General features: G+C 35.3%; 1 protein-coding gene across 6 annotated transcripts in view; it reads right to left on the bottom strand.

Annotated features, from left to right (window-relative positions):
* Positions 1 to 22,013, bottom strand: part of LOC111509630 (pseudouridylate synthase RPUSD2) — a 321,032-nt gene that overhangs the window by 103,544 nt on the left and 195,475 nt on the right. The window lies entirely within an intron of this gene.

Below are 22,013 nucleotides of genomic sequence, written 5' to 3'. Positions count from 1 at the left end.
AAAAGTGAGTTTTGAACTTTTCTTCGGATGAGATTGTATACGTAGCGTAAGAAAATTGGTATTCATACCATAGAATACGATTGTAATTGTTATGAAAAATACATAACCTACTCGGTGATAAATACGTATCGAAAAGGATACAAATGGAATAAACTGTTTATACAGACTCTGATAACTTTTCGGAGATGCAGAAAATCCCAAAAACATTCAATCTGACAATTCTTTTTCAAAATCTGACAAATCATTTCATTTGTTTTTCATTAATCAGAACACAAAATAGTCAACAATGGGTGCTCCTAACTCCGAAAGTTTATGAAGTCTCGACGATATTCAATAGTGATTTTAAAATTTTTGGGATATCTGCTATATTCATTTATTGAATATTTAATATTCTCAGTGGACACGTAGAAAATCCAACACTGACAACACTGACATATTAGAAATCCAAGTTTACTTCTCTGAATAACTACAAAAAGTGTCCTTAACGAATTATCTCGTTACGGATTAAAAACAAACTGAAATGAAATTTAACTCTTTCAGTGTCGAAAAGTAGACTTTTTCACAGTTATAATTCTCTAGAAAACTCAAATAATGATAATACTAATAATAACAATAATAATAATACTTTTTATTCCTTTCAGATGATACAATTATGGTGTATGAAACGTCAAATACAAGTTATGTACGGTGACTTTTATAGTCTTACACCGAATAAATAGTCCGATTAATTAAAAACTCTATGAGGTTTATATTGAACTTTTTGATATCGGAGACATTTTTCAGAGTAGTAGGTAGACAATTGAAAAGTCTTGCTCTGGCCAAAAAGGAGGCCTTTTCATAGGTTGAAGTCCTATGTTGTTTTGGGATATCGATGGCACTGAGAATTGGACTCGTAGTTATTCATATTTTTCTACTTATAGACCAAAGAACCATATATATAAATTGCTGTGAAAGTCAAAATTTTATTTTGCTTAACTGAGGGCCTACATGATTCGTTTCTATCTAGATTAAAAATTAAGCGAAGAATTTTTTTCTGATCTATAAAAACACCACCCGCTCTGTACAATATCCCCACAAGATGACATTGTATGAGAGTGTAGACTGAACCATAGAATAATACACGTTGATCCAAGATTTTACATCCAAAACCTGACGTAGTTACAATAGTGCATAAAAGCTGCTATCAAGTTTTCTAACCACATGGTTTAAATGAAATTTCCAAGATAAAGACCCAGTGAACACCTAAAAATTTGGTTGTTTCACTGGGAAGAATTGTAACATCATTGACTAAAACCCGTTTATGATCAATACTTTTTTTAACAAATAATTCAATTAATATTGATAATCATAATGCGGAAAAACAAGTAAAAAGCCAATGCATGGGGTCTTCTTCAACAATATTGAAATCGTCGACTTATCAAAGCGCCTGACTTTCGCTTCCCTTGGGTTGAGTGTGCTGAAGTCGGAAACTGAGGGGTTCATCATGGCCTGCGCAGTCGCGCAATAGGTATAGAAGTGACAAAGGCATGGTGCAGGGCCTGACGTGACGCGTCCGAAACCCTAATGCACTTGCTGTCAGCATTTCCAACATGTGGTATCAACCTATATCGCAGCCCGGAGAGTGCTCCATCACCACCTACGGCCCTTTTACGTTATTGACGAGACACCGGTGTTACCCTACACTCCGGAACAGACTATTTCCGTTGCGATGAATGAGAAGTGCCGAATTCATTGGAACTATTCATTCCCCACCCTCAGGACCATACATGCTAATAGGCCTGATGTAGTTGTTCAGCGTAAGGCGATCTTTCTTGTGGAGTTTTCAGCTGCCGAACTCCACAGACTCTATTCAGGCCACGCTGTAGAGATGGATGTTTTGAGTTTCGGAGTCTTTGGTAGAAAGATGTCCTCTCCACTTAAGCTAGGTAATTTTAGGATCACCCTCTATCTCTGAAATGCTTTCTAAGTTTCTACACAAAATCATATTCACCAAAATACTTATCAGGACTGTTTCGAATATGAAAGATTTTGAAATCTCTTCACAGAGTCGAAAGAGCATGTTTTCAGTGTGGTTTGTTGACATAGGATGAAAAATGGTTGCTGTTTCCAGGTGCTGAAAGTCAACCAAACTAACACCCCGTTTATCGCATTTGAAACACAATGCCCTGCGATCACGTTCGCCCGTTTTTCACTCGAGCAACTCCCACTAAATCGATCAAACAAATCCCATGTACGAGTTATAGCCGCTACTCGAGAATGCAATGAATGGTACACGGTTCCCCTTCATCACCACGTTGTATTGCAAAATCTACGTGCCCCACTTCCATTATAGTTTTCCATTTACTTGTTGGAGTTTCCCGCAGTCGAACCGCAGGACCACCGATCGAGTTCCGCGGAGTTGTATGTACTTCCAGAGCCCCGGGATAGTGGATAGTGAGGTTATGATGGGCTATTAGACTGTGGGTTATTTTTGTATGTATTGAAAATATCGAAAAATTGTTATTGACGGTTTGGATCCGCATTTACCAGAAAAATAAAGCAAAATGTGTTTGTTTCCATAGTTCTTCAACAAATACCACATAATGAACAAGTCACTATGTAGGAGTTGAAAAGCTTGAACACTGCGATGAACCAATTGAGAATGTTTTTAGTTTCATATTCGAAGTTTCTTCATTAGAAGTCATTTATGCAAATATTGCGGCAGAACCTGGACCGGTTATTAGTTCCAATGAACTCAACATCGGATGATTCTTCAAACTACTCGTATAATTTGATACCAATTCTAATTCATTTGCTTGATTTTATGAAATTTCGTAAATAATTCCAGAATATACATGACTGAAGAATACTCAAGAAAACAATCGATTTCATTATCCAGCTACTTAGAAATATGATCAACTTATGCTTCTTCAACGGTACTTTCCTTTCCTTTCCCTTTCCTTTTTTCTTTCCTTTTTCCTTTTCCTTTCCGTTTTCCGTTCCCTTTCCTTTCCTTTTCTTTGTCCCTTTCCCTTTCCCTTTTCCTTTTCCCTTTCCCTCCTCCTTTCCCTTTCCCTTCCTTTCTCTTCCTTTCCCTTCCTTTCCCTTCCTTTCCCTTCCTTTCCCTTCCTTTCCCTTCCTTTCCCTTCCTTTCCCTTCTTTTCCCTTTTCCTTTCCCTTTACCTCTTCCTCCCCTTTTCTCTTTCTTTCCCGAATTTCTCTTCTCTTTTCTCCCTCCTTTTCCTCCTCCCTTCTTCTTCTTTTCCTTTTGATTTTATTTTTCCTTCTGAAAGTTGCTGAATTGACCAGAATTGAGATTTCTTCTTTCCTCATAAGTAAATGTCTTACCAGTATAATACAGTCTCTAACGTACCTGATCATTCTGTCATTTGTAACAGTATCATTTCCGAAAGAATTAAAAATTGGGAAGGTAGTTCCAATACATAAAAAGCACGACCGAGAAAAACTGGAAAATTATAGACCAGTAACAATAACTTCTAGTTTTTCAAAATGATTCGAATATTCTCACTTGGATAGGCTCATTAACTTTTTGAGTTAGAATAAAATTCTTACTGACCAGCAACATGGTTTTCGATTAGATAAATCTACGAATACAGCAGTAATTAATTTTTTCGATCGTTTGGTATATTATATAGAAGCAGGAGAATGTCCTGTAGGCATTTTTTGTGACCTAAGCAGGGCCTTCAATTGTGTTGACCAAATAAATCTCTTATCGAAATTGTATTGTTATGGTATAAGAGGGGTAGCATATGATTGGATTCAATCGTTTTTAGAAAGCAGAAAACAATATGTGAGTATAACACATAACAATGAAAATACAACTCTTATACATCACTCCGATTATGAGGAGATTTTCATGGGTGTGCCACAAGAATCGGTATTAGGTCCGGTACTGTTTTTACTGTACATAAATGAAATGGACACAGTCATGAGAGATACTTTTGTGACGATGTATGCGGACGATATTTCATTGATCGTATGCGACGAGTCAGAAGAAGTTTCAGCTGACAAATGTAAAAATGTGGTACAGAAAATTACCAATTGGTGTGGAATGAATTCTTTATTTCTCAACGCCGATAAAACGTGATTAATAAGATTCCATAATCGCCAAAAACAATGCCCTGATATGCGAATCAGAACAGGCAACCTAATACTAGAGAATTCTGAAGAAACAAAATTTTTAGGTGTCACTATCGATTCGTGCCTGAGTTGGAGGAAACACTGTGAACTCCTAATTGGTAAATTAAATTCCTTGTGGTATCTATTCAGAAATATAAGGAATTTCTTGACGAAACAACAACTACTTTCATTATATCACTCATAGGTTATATCCAGGCTGAGATATGGCATATGCATGTGGGGTAACTCTACATTGGCATCTGAAGTATTCATAGTACAGAAACGGATTTTGCGAATACTGGCTGGAGTTAACAGCACTTTTTCTTGTAGGAGTTTATTCAGGCAGTTAAGGGTTATGACTCTTGCAAGTATTCATATTTTTTAATTATTTTTATACACTTTTGAGAATAAAGATAAGTTCTTACTGAACTCAAATGTCCATAATGTGAATACGAGGCAAAAATCAAATTTTCATATTCCGTACTGCAAGTACGAAATTTCATCAGACTCGCCATCTGTGATGGGGAAAATAATTTTTAATAAGCTGCCAAAATACATAACGGATGCACGCACCGTTGATGAATTCAGTAGAGAGCTGAAAAAATTTTTAATTCAAGAATGTTTTTATAATTTGGCCGAGTTTTTTCTTTTTTAATTTATGACGATTGTAAATGTATTTTTATTATTGATACTTTTTTCTTATGATCTGTTGTTACTTATGATCTTGTTGATGTATCCTTATTTTATTAATATTTTATATGTATTAATTTATATACACATATATGTACACTCATAGTGCGTGTGCTCATGGTTTTATGTGTGAAATTTGACGATTCCTATACATGTATATGTCTAATGGAAAATGAAGATTATTATTATTAAGTGGTCAAATATGACCAGCAGAAATGAAAGTATGGGCTCAAAATTTTTGACAGAGTCTAATAGACAGGTACTCTTGATAGTAATGTTCAGGGTAGTCTAACAAAACAGTAAATTCAAGTTGAACATATTTATTGAATTTGTTATAAATGGGGTTCCATAAAATGAAATTTCGTAAATTACTTTGACGAATATTTGACAGTTCAGACTACTCATGCTATGCCTTCCTTTTCCACTCGCTGGGTTCAAATTCTCTAGCTCATGACTGATAGAATTAGTGAAAAAATTCGTAATAAAAATGAGATATTGCTGAGCTACGACCCATTTCCATAACTTTTTCGACATTTCCACTCTTCGAAACTGAAAACTAGCAGTCCAAGACATTCCTTCCCGATCCTCCGTTTTCTGCAAGTCAGCTCCCGAACCATTTTTTGCGTCTAATCTAGTGCCTGGCGAGAATAGTTTTCCGTTTACTTGTTGGAGTTTCCGCAGGAGAATCGCACAGACACCATAAAGTAGTAATATATATACTCCCTCAAGCTAGGGGTAATATAAAAGGAAGCGTAGACCGTGTTCGGAACCGGTAAGGTCTTTATTAGTCCTGGAGAAACCCAAGTTGGGTGATTGTACGTATACTGTAGACTTTACGTAATTACCAATTAGGATAAAATATTTGGTAGATAATAAGATGGAGGTGTGGGGGTAGAACGAGCAGTAGCACGATCAAAGTATGCAATTGGAAAAGGAAACGAGGTAATGAGAAAGAGGAGGTGGAACAGTGTTGATGAGGGATTTTCAATTTCAAGCGCAAAGTATTTCAATATGTAAATAAGATTCTTTACCTGTTTCCTTTATCATTTCCAAGGCCACTACTATGACTTGGGAGCCAATATGAGGAATAATTCCAAAATAACAATATTTTCTTTCTATGAGATATTCGAAATCAGTAGCTCAATATTGTTTTTTATGGAACGCCGTTTTACTTTTTATTGTCACAAATATCCATTCCTCAATTTATTCAACTATCAATTTATTTGTTTGAATTCAATTGATTCATGCATTTGTTCGACACATTAAAAACGATTGTTCGCAAAATTTGTTCTATTTTAAATCACACTTGATTCAAAATATTACATGAATTAATTTGTTTGAGGAAAAGTTGCGAACAGTTACAATACAGATTCATTGTTTGAAATTTTTGGAAGTAAATGTTTGTCATATATCCTTTTTTTGTAATTATCGAATAATTTACTACAATTTCTGTGAAACATGAATAAAATTGTTTGTTGATAATTATACTTACATGAATTAAAACGATTGTTGATAATTTTAATTCTGCGCTAGCGTCGAGCGGATTTTTGCAGAAGCTGAATTTTTAAATCTGGCAACATGATAGTCTAGTGATAGTAACACAATATTCCGTCCGACCGCAGCGCCGAATAAAAATTATCAACAATCAATTTAATTCATGTATCACCTGAAAGCAACAATCAAAACAATTAATTCTTTCAAAATACCAGTTATTAATATTCCTTTGAAATGAGCTGAATTATTTTGTTTGTTCAATTCTAGTGATGGATGAATTAAATTGATTGTTGATAATTTTTATTCGGCGCCAAGGTTGAACGGCGTTTTGTCGTACTATAAATGAACTAGCATGTTGCCATAAGTAATACTTGAAGTTCTTGATAAATCCGCTCGATACCAGCACCGAATTAAAATGATCAACAATCGTTTTAAATGTATCTTTCAAATACAAAAAACTTTTTAGATCGTCAAAAAATTCGATTCTTTGTCAGAAATTAGCTTTTTAAAACGATTGATGAAATGAAATGATACTTGCACAAAAATTGTAACCAAATTTTAAATTGAATACATTAAAGTGAATGTTGGAAATATTCAACACTTTCAATAAAATTGAAATATAACAATATTTATTATTCATAGAAAAATATTTAGTATGGAAAGTTAATTTGCTATATTTTCAGACAAACGAAAGTCTATTTTTATTACCAACAATGTTTGATGGGAAAACTTTGACAGTCATTCAAATATATTCCTTGGAATTTTATTCACAAACTTACTTTTAGAAAGTGAATTTAAAGTTTTATTATAATTCAACAGTCATATGAATAAATAACATTTTATTGAAAGATCAAAATTATATGCGGAATTGAAACGTTTGTTGAATTTACTCGAATGATACATTCCATTGACTGTTGAATAAAACTGTTTGTTCATTGCTGAGTTGAACTATATGTATATAGATTATTTTTCAGCATAATATATAGTGAATTGGCGTTCCATTTTCCAATACTCTATTTTTCTTCGGAATCAATAAAAGCTTTAAGTAATTTCATTAGTCTTTTTTATCCAAATAACAATTTTATTCATGTAACATTTTAAATCAATCTCTATGAAATAATTTGATAATGTCCTACATCTACACTATAAGCAGCATGGGTAGGTTAGGTTCGGTTACGTCCAAAATGAGTGAGTCTATTCGACCCTCCACCGCAACACACAAGGGTTTATTGTGGTGAGTGGTCTTTCAGGTCAGATGGTTAGAGTACCGCTCTGCCGAACTCTGAAAACCTGATTCAGTCCCCAGCGGGGCAGACACAAAGTATGTGCTCTGCTCAGTGTCACTGTTTTTCGAGTTTGAAAGCCGTGGATTTTTGGAATTTCTTCCTGACGTCAGAAACAAATTCCAAAAATCCACGGCTTTCAAACTCGTAGGTTGTTTGAGTTTACTTGGTTCTTCTTCATCTGGAAAACGTGAGGTATTTACGATGTTTGGTTCTGAATTTTGTGATAGTAGTTTCATTGATGATCGACGTGGAAATTCAGGAAATATTTTTTCATTTGTTGGAGTCTGCAATACATATTGTTGTGTTGGAGACGTTTTATATGATTCAGATGAGGTTTCTTCTTGTTGTTTACCTGGTTGAGAAATTTTATTCAGTAATTTATTCTCTATATTTTTCAGGTGTTTTGTAATTGAATTAAACATGCTTTCATGTAGCAATTAACCATGTTTCGAGAATTCTAATTTATTTTCAACTATTTTTTTATTAATGAGTCTTTTCTTCAGTTATTTGTCTTCACTTTTCATTGTTATAAAATATAAATTCAGTCAGCTTCTATTAGGTCTGAATCAGGTTTGAACAGGTCTCGATCAAGTTTCAATCAGATTTGAACAGGTCAAGAACATCTCTCAACAGGTATAAATCTGGTGAGGTGGTTTTAACTGATCTTTATTCTTGAATGTGCATGAAATAATCGAGTCCTATATGATAACGACCTTCATTAATACAACAATCTGTGCATATGATGATTCAAATGACAGTGACCTGTAAGAAGGCCTGTTAGACATAGTAGTTCATCCCTACTGTTTAGTATCATGCTTCAAAAGGTGAATAAACGCCTTGGAGAGAACCAATCCTGGAAGATTCTGCCAGAAATGTATATCATCCAGGTGTTTATTGCCTTCCAGGCCAGTATGGCCAGGAATCCAGATCAGAGACAATATGCTAAGTTTTCCTATTGAGGAGAGTCGTTTTTGGCAATTTGCTACCAATTTAGTTGCTCGGTAGAATCCAAGAGTTTCCAACGCCGCTTGACTGTCCGAGAATATTTTTATTGACTTGTGTATGAGGTTGGATTCTTCCAATATCTCAGCACACAATTCAATAGCGTAATATTTCCTCTTGAAATATAGTTGCATAGCTTCCTAGGTAAGTAGATATCTTTGTCCTGGGTCTGCGACTGAAAACACCTGCACCAGAACCGTGTGATCCATCTGTGAACCAACAACTATCTGCTCTTAATACTTCCTTTCTCCGAAAAATCTAATCCTCTCTACTTTGTGCAGGTATATGATACTTCAAAAAGTGTTTTTCATTGAAAGTATGGAAAAATCCAATCAAAATTCGAGAGTATAATCAATTTCTGGTGTTTAATTGAAAAAAATCTATTGATTATTGATGCGAGTGTTTCATACCGTTGTTACTCACAGCTTACATGCAACTATAAAAAGTCGTTTTACATTTGTTATATCACATCACAAAACATTCAATGTTCCAAATGAATACTACACTTTCCACTCTTCTGCTAACTGACCTAAAAGATTATCATTCAGTAAATAAAATAGTTAGCTTCGTTGAGAAACTGGACTCATTTGACTGAGTTGAAATAGGTGTAAACCACAACGAACCCTCATTTATTGGAATGAAGGGTTAAATAGACCCATTAATGAGAGGTGAAACTGGAATATCTAGCCTGGATTGAATCTAAAACCAGCACTTTTCTCGACGAGCGTTTTAGCAACCAAGTTTGCGTCTTCAGGAAATGAAGAACTTGATTGAAGAGAGTGCTTGTTTTGGATAGACCAATTTTGTATGAACCTACGTATCAACTCATATTTTTATATGATGGAAATAAGCCAATTAATTTCATTGATCAAATTGTCATTCTCTTCATTAGTAGATATTTTTCCTGAAATCATTTAAACGGTTTGTTGGATATATTAGTGGGTTGCTATTGCTTTTGATTTCCATTGCTATCCAGTATATTGGTATACTCCGTTCTTCTACACTTTATTATCCGACCCTCGAATAGCTCCACGCCTCCAGTTTGCGAGCAATTTTTCGCGGGCTTCAAGAGTACAAATTGAAAATGATATCTATGAACACTTATGAAAAATATGTTATCCAGCCCTTCCCAGAGAGGGTAATTTAAATGCAAATTTTTAGGAAATGATACGTATGAACCCTAGGAAATTTTATGCGAAATTGCCTTTCGCAAAGTACCCCATCAAATGTCTCGAGAATCATTATTTCATCCGCAGTTTCTTCAATTTTTTGAGTCTGCGTTATATTTTATCAACACCGCTTTCCAAACGATGAAAAGGATTGAAACACTGTTACCAGATGATCCTGTTTGAGACTAACGAGGATATTTTGAAATATCATGCGAAATGAGAGATTAAATCTCCAATGTTTTTTTTTACCACTTGCATTAGTAACTGACGTTACTGTAATTTCGTCCTATAAGGACAAATCCAAACGGATACAATACCTTCCTGCAGCTTTGTCCTTATAGGACGAAACTACAGTGACGTTAGTCACAAATACAAGTAGTAAAAGGACTTAGGAAGTTTTCAAATGCTCTCCTACGACGTAGCATCGGCTACTTTCCTCAATTCATTTCAGTTGCATTGCCAATTGCATATGCAGGAAATTTTCTGTGAAAATTCCTGCATTGACGCCTGTCGGATATAATCGACTTTAGGTCAATGACGACCACTATCTTGCACTGACGAGTGGCTAATGAGCCCGAAACTGGTCTGCAAGTGTGCCCGTTCCAAAATTGAAGGTCGACTCTTTCAGTTGTATGCTAATTGCATATGCAGGAAATCGTCTGTGAAGATTCCTGCACTGACGCCTGTCGGATTTAATCCGACGCCCTTCGTGGTATTAGCTAGGGGATTAGTTGTTTTCTGATAGGCGTCAAAAAAATTCTAATATCCAATATACAGGGCTTTTCATGATGAGCGTTGATTAGCCGTTTCTGGCAAACTATTCAACGGATCAACCTGAAAATTCCACAGTATGCATAAGTCAATATGACCTACACGCCTAAAAAATTTTAGACGAAGCGGCGTTGTCGCTTCTACTATAAAGTAGCAGCTTATTTGATATTTTAAGTGGAACACCCCGTATATAATATCATATTATGATTCATTATCATTTTGTCAACAAATTCATATACTATTTCCTTATACCTATCTATTACCGTTTAGAAGATATAAATTAATTTCGATATTTTTTTTATCAAACATGAACTTTTATAAATGCTGATAATCTTGAACTGTCTTGCACTAAAACGATCAAATTTGTAATGGAGTGATACTATGAGGATCTTCACTGCGAGTCATATTTTCATTTGCCTCATACAGGGTCTTCAAAAAATGCAGATACTTTGATCTCATGAAAAAATGAGTGGAACTCAATTTTTTCCAATGGAACACCCTGTATATTTCAACATTTTTGAGTTCTACATCCAATTTTAGATCAACTTTGTTCAGATAATACTATTTCTATTTTGAACCGTTTTCGAGATAAACTGTTTCAAACGGAAACTGACGTGGTTTTCTTGATCGTTTTTTTGAATTCATCACTTATTTGGGATATTCAACATTTTTTTATACTTAGTAATATTTTTTTGATCCAGTTTTTTAACTGTCTCAGATCAGTCAATTCGAAATTGTATGTACCTACGATAAATCATGGAGAGTTTGTATTCATAATAACGGCTTTTCCAATTGAAATCAACTGAATTAACACAATTATGAAAATTTTATCTCATCGCATCCAATATTCATTGCATTTTATCTCTATTGAATATTAAATAAGCCTGTACAGTAATGAATATTCTGCAGGAGTCATTATTTTCATATTATTTTCGCATATTATGATCGACAGTATCGAAAGCCTTCGTTAGGTCTATAACAAGACATAAAGAAGGTTTTCCTTTCTCCAAGGAATTATGTATCAATTCTGTCAGTTCAAGAATCGCGTCTTCGGTTGAGGTTTTTTTTTTGAAGCCAAATTGTCTATCTGAAATCAATTCATATTTGGTTATAAATGAGTTTATTCTTTTCTTTAGCAATTTTTTGAAAATTTTTGACAGATGGGTGAATAGCGAGATTGGTCTATAGTTTGTGATTTCAGTTTTATCTCCTTTTTATGGATAGGAGTCACTACTGCAGTTTTGAATGAGTCGGGCCATACACCAAGTATTATACATTTATTAATGATAAAAACTGAAGGATCTAGTATATAATGTGATATTGATTTCAGCAGTTCTGCTTTAATTTCGTCTTTTTCTACCGCCTTTTTGTTTTTAAGGTCGCAGATTAAAGCATTTACTTCCTTTTTATCAGTTAGGCTTAAGACAAAAGAGTTTGGTAAAATGTTTGGATAAAAAACGAGGTTATTATTTTTGACTATTTGACATTGGCAGATTAAGATCATCAGATGATGTGGTGCTGCAGGTTTTTCTGGATTTTCCTGCAGCTGAAAAGGCAAATGCGCCACTGGAATCAATGTAGTCGCCACGGAGCGCAAATTAATTTTTGTCGTTGTTTTATAGAAATAGAAACGAATCAGAAATCAATGTATCCATGTTTTGACAAATCTGACTCATAACTAAAACATTTCAACAGAATTTTTGAAGTACTCGTAGTTTCCAGAATTCTTGCCACACAATACAATAAATTGAGAACTAAGAACTAGTAGCAGCTGAAAAACAAACTGTATGACGCCATAGATTTGTGAGAACTGTCTAATTACGACTATTCTATTAGAAATCGATACCATCAGTCTCCTGCTGTTGTTGTCATTAAATCCAGAAAACTCACTCCGTGCTTCTTCAGACTGCTGCAAAACTTTTAGTTGGTTACTTTTAAAGAATAATAAATAGTTCCAACACTGACACAAGCAAACCTGATGAATGTTTTCGTTACAAAGTCGACATCGCAAAAACAAAAACGGAAAGTTTGTGAAACAAGAAAGATTATACTTTGAACAAAGTTTAAGGGTTCTCCAATGGGGAATAAATCTGTAAAGGCCACTGCATAAGAAACAGGTGGATCGCGAACTTCAAACATGCGAAATTGCTTATATTCATGACGGAAAATTGGAATTCCTCGAAATGTCTCATTTTGCTAGTGATTCGGAAATTTATTAGACTGTGGTGATTGGTGAGAGCTGAAGAACGAAATATATTGGTGTGTATGTAAAGTATTTCTTGTATTCGATATCCATGTTCCAGTTGAACAAATTTGTATAACGACATATTCTTTCTATAACATTGTTTTACGATTTCAGTGTCATTGCTTTTCGAGTTTGAAGGCCGTGGATTTTTGGAATTTCTTCCTGACTTTCGCTGGCGCGAGTGGCTAGCTTCTTCAGAGGTTTAACCATCATGACTTGCTGTCCGATGACTACTTTTTAGGCTTCGTAAAGCCTATGTATGCCTTGTCAGGTAATCCGTTGTTTTAGTACCTGTATTTGTACCTTGTACTTGTACCTGCACTCGCACCTACACTTGAACCTGGAACATTAACAATCTTGCTGCCTGTTGTCCTGTTCGTTATTCTAGAATTCCTCAAAATGGGGTTCTATATTCGATTGAGGTTCACTGCTTCTTCTTTTCTGTTGATATTCTCCGTGTGTTTGTGAAACTCTATTGCCTCCTGTACCAGTCGGCTATGGTATCCCTGGTTGGCGGCAATTAGTTCTGTGTTTTCAAACAAAATTATGTGGTCTCCTTCACTGGGTGCGTGTTCTGCCACAGCTGACTTGTCCGTTTAGCCTAGTCTCCAGTTCCTTTTATGCTCTTTTAGTCTTGTTTCCATGGATCGTTTGCTGGTTCCGATATACATATACCTTTCCACAAGTGCACGGTATGCGATAGTATGCTGATAATGGGTATCTTTTGTCTTTAGCCGACCTGAGGCTTTGTTTTATCTTTCTCGTGGGTTTGAAGACTGTTTCGATGTCGTATTTTCCCAATAGTTTTCCAATTCTGTCCGTGACCCTAGGGATAAACGGAAGGTATGCGCGTGCAACCATCTGATCCTTTTTCGCTTTCTGAACCGTGATGAACCGTGGATCAGATGGTTGCACGCACATATCTACCGCGTGCAACCATCATACTACTACAGAATTGGAAAACTATTGGGAAAACACGACTTCGAAACAGTCTTTAAACCCACAAGGAAGATACAACAAAGCCTCAGGTCGGCTGAAGACAAAAGGGGCCCATTATCAGCGGCAGGGGTCTATCGCATACCGTGCACTTGTGGAAAGGTATATATCGGAACCACCAAACGATCCATGGGAACAAGACTGGAAGAGTATAAAAGGAACTGCAGACTACGCCAAACGGACCCCTGTGGCAGAACACGCACTCAGTGAAGGAGACCACATACTTTTGTTTGACAACACAGAACTAATTGCCTCCAACCGAGATACTACAGCCGACTGGAACGGGAGGCAATAGAGATCCACAAACACACGGAGAAGAAAAAAGAAGCGGTGAACCTCAATCGAATATGGAACCCCATTTTGAGAAATTCGAAAACAACGAACAGAATGACAACAGGCAGCAAGATTGTTAACGTTCCAGGTTCAAGTATAGGTACAAGGACAGGTACAAGTACAGGTACAAGTAAGGTACAAGTGCAGGTATAACTACAGGTACAAATACAGCTACCAATACAACTGATTACCTGACAAGGCATGAATACGCTTTATGAGGCCTACCAACCGTCTGATCCTTTTTCGCTTTCAGAATCGTGGTGCTCTCTGGTTTCATGGCTTTCCTGATCTCGGAGGCACTGTATCCATTCGATCTCAAGGTCACTTCGAAGTATTTCAGTTTTCTCTCCAGATGTTCTGGTTCACATATTCTCCGAGCCCGTTCTGTTAGAGTGGAGATGACTCCTCTCTTTTGGTTAGGATGGTGGTTCAATAGTATATATCTGTGTGTGTGGGTTTTCGATACACTTTGTGGGTTAGTCTGGTTGGTGAAGTTGGTGGGTTATTGAAGGAGACTACATAATTTTGTTTGAAAACCCAGAACTAATTGCCCCCAACCAGGGATACTATAGCCGACTGGTACGTGAGGCAATAGAGATCCACAAACATACGGAGAATTTCAACAGGAAAGAAGAAGCGGTGAACCTCAATCGAATATGGAACCCCATTTTAAGGAATTCTACAATAACGAACAGGACAACAGGCAACAAGATTGTTAATGTTCCAGGTACAAGTCTAGGTAACAGTACAGGTACAAGTGCAGGTACAAATACAACTGACAAGGCATAAATACGCTTTACGAAGCCTAACAGGTAGTCATCGGACAGCAAGTCATGATGAATAAACCTCTGAAGAAGCTATTTACTCGCGCCAGCGAAACGTCAGGAAGAAATTCCAAAAATCCACGGCTTTCAAACATTGTTTTAGGATGGTGCATACAGATGGTGGAAAAGAACAAAATTGATATCACATTTTTATTTCTAGAAGATGCAGTATATTGGTTAGAGCTAATACTGAATCTATTGTACAGAAAAAATCAGTCAAATTCTTAGGGTTGAACATTGACTCCTGATCATCCTGGAATGATCACATTGACTCTATTTCTATTAAATTATCCAAACATTGTTTCGTTATTTGGAATCTCAGAAATTCTGTCCTCATTAATATTTTATTAAGCTACTACTACTCAAGTCTAAATTATTGCCTAGTCTGCTACGGTAACTGCAGCAGATTGAATGATCTGTTGATTGCTCAAAAAAAGATACTAAGAACCATGTGTTTTAAAAAAATATGATGATTCTTGTAAGCAGTTATTTACTGAGTTACAAATTTTAACTGTGATATCCATGTATATTTTAAATTGTGTCGGACCTCATATTATGTCTATAAAAATATTTATTAAACTTCCAACATTCATTAAGAAAATTTCAAATCCCATGAACTTCAAAAATAGCGTTGAAATTATACTCTACAAAAATGCCTTTTATTCACTTGATGAATATTTTCAAACTGATCTGGCTGCTTGAACATAACGATTGTTTGCTTGTTTACTATTCCAATATTCCAATATCTTCATCCAAACACCCCAGTCAGGTAGGGGTCCACGTGAAGGGCGGTACTGATGTCTTAGGACATTCATACCGCCATCCCATAAATCAGTTTTGACCCGTTTGTCTCTCTGACGAACATCAATCGAAAGGGTAAGGGAGCCAGGCTCCAACCTGTTTGAACCAAGATGACACGAACAAAAAAAAAGTCCAGTTATCACCCGAAGAGGATTGTGGATACTGACAATCGAAACGTCGTGAAGTAACTTGGTTTGAAATCTTTCAATTTTGAATTTTCATTCCCTGTTGATGATTTTTTAAACTTTCATCTCGTGTTAATAGTTCAATTTTTTGATTTTTTGGTTTTTGCTTGATATAATTGCTATTTTTCAGCTAATCTTTTTTTCTGATTTTTCACAGATTCTTTCAGGGATTTCAAATCAATTTATATCATATTGGACAATGGACAATGAACAATGAAAAGCCTATATGTATCCTTGACATATGCCATCGCAGACTTTTGTGTAGACCTATGAAATAACAATGCTTGGAGATTTATTTTGCTATATTTGGTAATGTTATTTATGAAAGCTTCCCAGGTATCAACATCGCCCCGACTTCTTACAGAAAACATTGTCATATCTCAACCAAATTATAATAATCATAAACATAAACTTTTCTCTTGGATCACTTCAACCGAAAGCAAATCCGTTCTGTAGTTTTTGAGTTTACCGAGCCAGGAGAATTTGTTTTATGATACGTAGTGATCTCTAGTTTCCTCCACAACTTTTTAAACTAAGCTGTTTGCACTGTACGTTGAATTGATGATATGACTCATCATTAAATAACATGATTCTCATGAAACAGTAGTTTCATCAAAATCTAGTTAAACTTTCGTGAATAGATAGAAGGACAGCACGGAAAAAGAGAGATATCAAGTTGCAAATAAGCTTTTTCCTCCAAATTTCTTGCGTCAGTGTATAATAGTTACGGCTTTCTGAATATAACAATCCATTTGCCAAATCCTCACAAAAAGGATATCAAACGTCGCTGTTTCCATTTAAATTAATTAACGGCCTAAAGTTTGGACCTACTTACCCGAGAAAGTCGCTCATAATTAACGAAATGTATAGCTTTTATGAAAACAACCCGAAATACAGTCAAAATGGCGCCGTGTTAAAAGTGTGGAGATAACAAAAGTCTTAATTATCTGGAGTTATGAGGACGTAACGCAAGCGATATTCGTAACTTGATATCTCTCGCGTTTTTCATTATAGATATTCGTAGGTACAGACAAGGAAGTTGGAAAATCCTTTTCATTGATTATATTTGAGTATAAACAAGAGTAACAAAATTGGGTTTCTGCAGAAGAATTCTATAGGTAAAGCTGTTATAGCCCTGTAATGTTTCAGTACTGAAATGTTTTATTCCTCTTACTAACTAATTCAGATTCAGGGGTTTTCCTTTTTTTATCAAGACGCTCACAAGTTGTCAAAATATATGCTTTTCTATCAGCCCAAGATTTTTCCCAAAACGCTTGGTTTATATTGTAACTTTGCTCATCAGATTTATTTTGGCCGCACTGTAAATAACAACTATTCTCACATGGGGGAAGAATACTATGCTTTTCCTTAAAAGAATTTCTTTTTCGCATTTCTTTCTTCCTTACTTTCAACAGGCAATTTTCTTTTCCTAACTGTTTCTTTTTTAGTCAGATCCTGTGTAGCAGGCCTGACAGCAGTCTGTTTAGTGTTTTTGTCAGCAGAGACTATTTCACAGATATTTTTATCATCTATGCTACATAATTCATTACGATTTATGTGCATCGAATCGTCATTTATGTACTGTAGTGTGATCACGATTTACATATTCTTTGTCCGGGCCTGTCTGTAAGTCATTATTAAGCTCTGACCCATTATATTGTTCAAAATTTAGTTCTTGTATGTCTAAGCCTAGGCCTACCTCAGGGTATCCTGTCAAATTTACAATAACAAATTCTTCTTCTACCCAAATCGGTACTGCATCTCCTAGGTTAGTATTTTCACTTAAATTAACTTTAACTTCTACTATTTCATCTATGTCAACAATTTCTTTGGAATTAACTTCTATTCCTGCATTGCAGTAACTGTTAGACATACTAGACCTATCTGTCACTACTATTGAAGTTTTAGTAGAAGTTTTGCATTGTTCTTCATCATTTTGTTTTACTCCTTCATTTTCCTTGTCTTTTAATTTATTCATAATATCACAAATTCTTTCCCTAAACATGTTGAAGTAATTTCACTAATCCAATATTAATTTAACAACAACTAAACACATTCCTCACTTTCACCATTAACAAAAACAATCAACGAACACCAAACCTACGAAAATCAACTGATGTAAATACTGATAACAAACAGGTTGTTTTTATTGTAATGTTTAGCTGAAGTGCAGTATCTGACTTCTGCTTAGTAAAAGTGCAGTAACTATATGTAGGTACTACATTTCTGCTTAGCAATCACAGTGAATGAATGTTATTACGATGTCATCAATGACACAAGCAAATCAAGCTTGTTCCGTGACATTCAAAATCGTAATTCATGAATGAAGTGTGTGTATTTTCTATAATGTTATCCAATTTGGTACTGAAGAGGACAAGTGTCTTACGGCGAAACATCGATGTATACCAGTGAGGATGACAGTGTTCTATGTAAGTGCAATTTGTTACCATGCATTTAAAGTAGAACTCATGTGAATGATATCTGATTTTTATTCCACAACGAATGTTTGAAATACAAATTGAGTAGAGAAAAGTAACTTCTGTATAATTCAGTGTTCATATAGAAGTATTTGTTTCGAAAGAATTTTTTTCTTTCGTGTAATTCAATGTTTATATGAAAGTAGCTGTTTGAGGAGAACTTTCTTTCAGTTTGTGTCTGAAAGTTACTTCTTTGCATGATCTATACACATTCATGTATAAAGTTACTTATTTTCAAATTGATTACTCCCTTCCTTCCTTTGGAAGATTCCCTCATCTCTTTTTTTGTATCAAGATGGAGTGGTAGAAAGCCAAAAACTTTCTTTCCCAAAAATTAATCACTCCTAAAAATATAACCCCTTCAATTCAAATGTAAAAATAGTTGACACAAAGGCGACCCTGCGTGGAACCTTTATTGAGGCACGCTTGATAGTAAAGGATATTTCATTAAACGATGAATTTGACGGGTGTCGTGAGTTATGTTGGCTTTGAGGACAGCTGTTATTTATAGCTCATTCGCATGCATCTCTGATTTAGGAAAACTCCACAATAAAAAGTCTGGCGGGGTCAAATCCACGATCTCGGTGGCAAATTCACATCTCCTCCATGTTAGATGACCATGCCCTCCAATCGTTTGTGCAGAATATCCAATGTGGCATAAGCTGTGTGATACGTAGCGTTGGAACCATATGTCCTTGGTATTCAGATCTTCCAATTTAGGCCAGTGATGGCCTGGCCAATGTCGTTCCCAAAGGAAATATTCTAGCATATTCAATTAACAGTTCATGGCCTATTAATAAACACCATTTAACTTGTAATAACACAACATTTTGCCTGCTTGAATTTCCCCCAGAATCACTAGTAGCCGACTACTATGTTGATTTCAATCAAATTTCATTTGCATACATACATATTCAAAAATATTCTGGTTTAATGAAAGCAGCCCAAGTTGTTATTGTTTTCTATTCTGGAATGCATTCTTCCCGTGTTAGTATATTCTAATTTATTCTCATAACATTAACATTTCTATCATTATCATGAGCAGGGCCGTGGAGAAAAGAACGAAGTCTGGGGCTTGGTGAAACCCTTTATAACTCTTATCAAGTGTTTTTAAGCACTCAATTTAATTTTTCGTTTAACACAGAATTCAACTTTAATTCTTTCAGTAATTTTTTTATAGCAGAACATCGCCAAACAAAGTACCTCTGGTTCACGTGAGATTTTTTCATATTTTGATCTGTTGACTTCAGGCTTGGTATTCAAATTTCGCTTCTGCATCAAATAAAAGAAATCCCTATTTGATGCAAAATCTATGGACCTCAAACACCGAGTTAAGACATTTTTTTCTAAGAAAATAAAAGTTAAATCCATGTTATTCGATGTCACAGGAAGAAAATGTAAACAAAGAACCTTTATGTTATTATTCCATTGATATAATCATCTTGAACAATAACCCAGGGATTCGCTGTTGTGATATAACAACACAAAATAAACTGAAATCTCCCAAGACCTGAGTTTGTGCGTGGGAGTTTCAATTTCCAGAAATTGCCCGTGTGACATAAAAGAGAGAAACTCATTCAACTCCTTAATTGAATTATCAAGTGTTTTAGTGAACACGGATTGTGAAGTTTAATATTTTGAGAAACGTCACGAATACGTAAATCTTCATGGCTTATTTTCAGCAAGGTATGAAAATGAAATGTTCTGGAACTGTATGAATTACGGATACGAATTATTGAGTATTTTTTGTTCGAAATAATTTATGAATGCCGAAAAAACAATAATGAAATTATTCGTGACAGAATTATATTTATTCCAACCTTCAACATAACAGCAAATCAAACGAAAGACAATCGCATTCTCCTGAAGATCAAACTGATCTTTCTGCTGAAGATAATCACTTGGTGATCGAAACACGTGTCGAGGTGTTAAAATAACGGTTTGGTATTGGGAAAATCTCCAGTAATATTAATGTGAAGTCTGCTTGTGATATGAGCAGTATACATAATTGATATTCACTTTGTGGGTGAATAAATGAATTTGAAGAGTTTTAAATAATATAATAATGTCAAATACAAGTTCATAGCTGTTATAGTTAATATAATTAACGGAAGTAGGCTCTGCTTTGGAGGCATCCGGCAAATGAAATATGATTGCTGTTGGCAGATGAGGTCGAATAATTCAATTTTAACCTTTATATTGTGTCTTGGTATTTAAGAATTGTTGCAAAAAATTCATATAAAATGAATAGAAGAAAAAAGCAAAGTTGTGTTACCTTTGAAAACAAATATTTGTCATCTGGAGCTTCCTCCAGGCACGTGATTTGGAATATTTGCTGATGACCGTTTACCGCCCTCTATCTCAAAAACGATTGAGCGCATGAAAAAAACGTTAAGATGAAATTTATTTTAAACTTCATGCTCCACAGTATTTATGATAGTTGTTAACATCATTGGAGCAATAGGAACTGAGATAACCACGAAAAACTGTTTTTTTTTACCTTTGACCTCGTGTAACTTCCGATACAGACACGAGATTATATGAGACTTTTGAGACAGCCTTTAGAATGCCATAATGAAGGTACATACAAATATTCAGCTTATTACCTTTCATTCCGAGGTTATTCGCTAAATTAACTGGACTATAAGTGTTCGTGAGTATACTTTGTATGTCCAGTACGCAAACGAGTCATTATGATTTGTTGTTTACATTGTTTGAGAATGTCTTTTCATGACCTGATGTCATCTTCAATTTCTTTCAATTTCATTTCAGATATTGACCACATGGATGACCAGTAATTATCAACCACAGTTTTCATATATGGTTTCAGGTCAACATAATGTCCTCCTTCTTGTTCTTAATAGGTTGGTTTATTGATGGTTTCACGTGCGATTTTGTCAACTCGTTCATTGCCAGAAATTATGAACATGTGACGGTACCCACATGAATTGTAGCCTTCTGGAAGCTCTCGTAATTCAGTATGGATCTTGTGAGCGGGTGATCAGTATATATTTTCCTTATACTTTGCGGACAACTTAAAGAGTCTTTTAAAATTAATGTTCTCTGGATTTCTTCATCAACAAAAAATGTAATTGCTTGAAGGATTGGGAAATTTTCGCCACTATAAACGCCGCAATATTGAGATAGTTTGAAATCACTTGATGTATTCGGGCTCAAAAAGGCTGATGCTACTCCATCATTTGATTTGGAAGCATCTTGATACTTACTCAGTCATGAGTGGGAGTGATTGTAGAGCAGACCAGGAGTGATTTCAGATTTATTGAATTTGGTAAGGTATAAGTTGCATGATGGCAGTGCAAGGAACCACAGAGAGGGGCATCTGAGGTTTTGTTGGAGAGGGTTATTGAGAAGGCAACGTTCAACTCAGAGCTGTAATTGTTAATTCTTTGATACATATTTTGGTAAACTGGATGCTGGTTGTCAGCCGAAACTGTTGATGCATATGCTAGGCTCAAATACTTTCGTCGAACTTGCAACGGTGACGTCTTTGTCCTGTATGCCCTTAGGGCTAGTCTCATTGCGTTATTATGAACTGTGTCAACAACTATTAGTACTGATCTAGTTGCTGAGGCATATATTATAAAGCCGCAATCGATCTTA

Source organism: Leptinotarsa decemlineata, unplaced genomic scaffold (assembly GCF_025532065.1).
Source record: "Leptinotarsa decemlineata unplaced genomic scaffold, Ldec_3_MD MMD2_P_RNA_scaffold_5, whole genome shotgun sequence".
In the NCBI taxonomy this organism is placed as follows: domain Eukaryota; kingdom Metazoa; phylum Arthropoda; class Insecta; order Coleoptera; family Chrysomelidae; genus Leptinotarsa; species Leptinotarsa decemlineata.
The sequence above is the reverse complement of the archived record's forward strand: the minus strand, read 5'-3'. Positions and strand labels throughout refer to the sequence as shown.